This window comes from Magnolia sinica, chromosome 19 (genome assembly GCF_029962835.1).
Source record: "Magnolia sinica isolate HGM2019 chromosome 19, MsV1, whole genome shotgun sequence".
Classification (NCBI taxonomy): domain Eukaryota; kingdom Viridiplantae; phylum Streptophyta; class Magnoliopsida; order Magnoliales; family Magnoliaceae; genus Magnolia; species Magnolia sinica.
Window position 1 is genome coordinate 58984767 of NC_080591.1, and position 4279 is coordinate 58989045.

At 40.1% G+C, this 4279-nt stretch overlaps 1 non-coding gene across 1 annotated transcript; it reads left to right on the top strand.

Moving 5' to 3' along the window:
* Positions 1-1537: 1537 nt before the first annotated feature.
* On the top strand, positions 1538-1644 carry LOC131235737 (small nucleolar RNA R71). Its single transcript, XR_009166259.1, has one exon. It is a non-coding gene; the product is annotated as a small nucleolar RNA R71 (small nucleolar RNA).
* The last annotated feature ends 2635 nt before the right edge of the window (positions 1645-4279 follow it).

Sequence of the window (4279 nt, forward strand, 5' to 3'; positions counted from 1 at the left end):
AAAAATGTTTGACTCCAATGTCAAATTTCCAAAAGACATAGTCATGACACCATTCCTGCAATTGATAATTGCATTTGACGTGGCAAGGAATGGGCGACCAAGAATGACGGGAATCTGAGTGCTCATGTTATTGATGGGTTCGGTATCCAGGATGATAAAATCTATAGGGTAGTAAAATCTATCGACCTGGACTAACACATCCTCAATTATCCCTCTTGGTACACGAACAGAGCGATCAGCAAGTTGTAGTGTGGTTAGGGTGGGTTTTAATTCACCCAAACCTAACTGTTTGTATACCGAGTAGGGAATCAGATTGACGCTCGCTCCTAAGTCAAGAAGTGCGTGATCAATTCGATGGTTCCCGATTACACATGATATGGTTGGGCTACCGGGATCTTTGAATTTCTGTGGCACGTCTTGCTTCAGGATGGCACTCACTTTCTCAGTCAAGAAGATTTTCTTTTGAATAATTTTCCGTCTTTTGGTCGTGCATAAGTCTTTCAGAAATTTGGCATATGAAGGAATCTGTTTCACGACATCAAGTAGAGGAATGTTGACTTTCACTTGTTTCAACACCTCTAGGATATCCTGAGAGTTAGAAAGAGGTTTTGGTGAAACCAACCGTTGGGGGAACGGAGCAACTGGCTTCTCTAGAAGTTCCGGTTCTAATTTTTGTGGGGCATCACTGGATCCATCATTGTTGTCCTCTTCTGGTTCTTGAGGCTTTTCGGGCCTAACCGGAAGAGTTTTATCAATGATCTTCCCACTCCTAAGAGTGGTGATGGATTTAGCATGCCCCATCTGATTTGAAGAGCTGGGATCATTAATCTCGTACTGCGGTTTAGGATTGGGGAGAGGTTGTGCAGGAAGCATCCCCTTTTCTATAACCGTCATACGAGAATCTATCTTTTGCATAAAATCTGTAATTCCCCGCATTGCCTGAGCCAGCTCTTGTATGGAATTTTGAACCGGTTCCTCTTGAGGTTTCACTTGATTTGGATTTTGATTGAAGAAACCTTGAGGGGTAGCTGTTTGTCCATTCCTCCAACTAAAGTTTGGATGATTTTTCCAACCAGAATTGTACGTATTGGAGTTAGGTCCAGTAAAAGGTCTTTGATAGTTGTTTACGGCATTAGCTTGTTCATTCAACACTCCTCGAAAGGCAGATATTGTAGGAAAATTTTTAGTTGTATGAATGTTGTAATCACAGATGCCGCAAACAATTTCATTAACCTTATCCTTCTTTCCTTCCATGGCCTCAACTTTCCTTATGAGCGTAGTCACTTTACACTTGAGATCATCCTCTTCTTTCAAGAGATATAATCCACCTTTCTCCTTTAATTGAGTCGGCCTAGACGTGGTGTTTGATTTTGGGTAATAGTCCCAAGATTGTGTTTTTTCAGCCAAACTGTCGAGGTAGTCCCATACCTCGTCGACATCTTTATTAATGAACTCTCCATTACACATTGTCTCGACCATTTGGCGTATGGAAGATGTCAGTCCATCATAGAAAAAATTTGTAATGCGCCACGTTTCAAATCCGTGTTGTGGGCATGAACTGACCAAATCTTTGAACCTTTCCCAACATTGGAAGAATGTTTCATCTTCCTTTTGGGCAAAGTTCATGATTGCTTTTCTGAGGGTAATCATTTTATGATGTGGGAAGAATTTTTTTATGAATTTCCTCTGCATGTCGTTCCATGTGCCAATGGATCTAGGACGCAGTGAATGTAACCACGTCTTAGCTTTCTCTTTTAAGGAAAAAGGAAAGAGTTTCAGCCTAATTGTATCCTCAGATACATTAGGAAAACATAATGTAGCTATAATCTCATCGAACTCTTTCAAATGTAAATATGGACTTTCTGATTCAAGTCCATGGAATTTGGGAAGGAGTTGGATAACTCCTGGCTTGATGTCCATTTGTCCTGTGTTTTCAGGAAAAATCATGCATGAGGGCGTACTCACTCCCGCCGGTTGTAGATAATCTCGTAAAGTACGAGGCGGGGGTGCCTGTTGCACCTCATTTTCATCTTGGGTATCCTCCACCCTGGGTGGAAGTAGAGGAGGTTGGTCTTCAGCCATAACTTCAATTAACTCAGGGGATTTCGAGTGGTGTCTAGTCCTGCGATGGATAGTCAACCCCTCAACCAATCCTCCTTCAGTCAAGAGACGTCGAGTGTTGTCACGGGCCCACTTGGGCATGAAACACTCGCAGCCCTCAATCAAATTCAAAGCCTAATCCTAAGAAAGGAAAAGAAAATCTAAAAAGAAAGAGAGGGAGAGTTGGAAAGGAATTACCAAATTGAAGCTCCTAAGTTAAGGACCTGCAAAATAAAACAAAATAAGTTAGATTCTAAAAGAAGAGGAACAATCCTTTAAAAGAAAGGTAGCAGTAAACTGATTTCTAAAAGAAAGTGGAAACTTCTAAAATAAATTAGGAAAGTCCTAAACTAGAAAGTAAATTACTAAAAGAGAACTGAAAAATAGAAAGTAGAGAAGGAGCTTACCGAATTAGAAATTTCTATCTTAAAGGCCTACAAAATAGGAAGGTTAGTTTCTAAAAAATTCTAAAAATAAATTAGGAAAACAAAATTAGATTCTAAAATAGTTAAAATTAGAAAGTTACTAAAATAGAAAGTTAATTTCTAAGAAAGGAAAGAAATAACCTAATTTCTAAAAATAAACTATTTCCTACAGAAGGGAGGATACTAGAATTAGAAAATTTCTAAAATTTAAACCCTAATTCTAAGAATAGGAAAAAGTAAAGAGATTAGGAAGGAATTACCAATTGAGAAACTTATGTCAAGATCCTATAAAACAGGAAACAAGTTAGTTTTGAACTCAAATAAAAATAAATAAAAACTAAGGTTAGTAAAATCCTAATCTTAAACTAATCCTAAAACCAATTAATTTCAGAGAATCGTAACCGTCAGTCCCCGGCAACGGCGCCAAAAACTTGTTCACTCCCCAAGTATAGGGTTGTGATGTAGTAATAAACTCGGTAAGACCGAGGTCGAATCCACAGGGACTGAAACCTGTACGTTCTCTGAAACCAAGTAGAACTAGAACTAGACTAAGATGTGATCTAAACCAAATAGAACTTAAGAAATAATTGTGGAATAATTATCTAAAACTTTTAAGAAATTCAGAGGAAGGAAACTAGGGATTCAGAGGATCCACTTGTAGAGATCAGGGAGATCTTATGCCTGCATCAAGGATTATGGAATTCAAACTGAACTTACTTGATCTGATTTTTAAGAGATGAAAAGTGTATGAATTAGAATGGATTCCATCATCTAACCATGCCCAGGAGACAAAGCAAACAACAGGATTAAACTAATTACCAACTAATCAACAATGTATGAAGATCAGGAAGAGTACTGTCATCCTACCATGCCCATGGAACAATGATGAACAACAGGGCTTCCTGACTTCATAAACATAAAAAGGGGAAGAAAAGGGATATTCCAAGCCGTTGCAGACTCATTGTAATTTCAGTCACAACAGACCATTAAAGACTAAAAAAAACATTCCATTAATACAAATCAACTTCATTCATGAATTTAAATGAAAAGTGAAATAGTATCTCCCATCTCGCCACAACTTCACCTCTTAGCCCTAGCTAAGAGGATTAGCCACACATGAATGGGCCAATCCTTAAAAAAATAAAGGAAAAGAAAATAACAAGAAGGAAAGAGAGAGAAAACCCGCTTCACGTCCCTACCAAACTCTTTCCGTTTTCAGCCTCCCTGATGTCCAGCCCCAAGTCCTCTCTCTGCCTCTGCTCTCTCTCTCTCCAGCCACGTCTAGCAGAAAGCCCAGCCGCTGCTTCCAATCCTCCCCAGCAGCAGAAAACCCACCTGCTGCTTCTCTATACGTTGCCGACAGCCCACCTTCTCCCTGTTTTCCTCTGTTTCCTCCCTTCTCTTTATAGGATTCCGGCAGTGGTGGCTGAGTCGAGCACTGACTTCTCCTTCGCAGTCTGTTTGCAATGGAGCCGGACTCCCTGTTTACGTGAAAAGAAACACGACCTTGCATCTGTGATGACTGGTGGGCCCAGGATTGATGTTGGATGAGAAATCCGACCCATCCATTAGTTTCCCCTCGAAAAACCAGTGAAACCTGATTGGTTTTGGATCCGCTTTGAGGTGAACAACGAGTTAGTTCAATTCACCGTCGGTCTTTTGATTAGACGGTCGAAATCCAATTAAAACTGTCCTCTGCAATTCCACCACCTAGGCGCTGTTTTTAGGGAGCATGGGCGTCTGATGAATGGTCC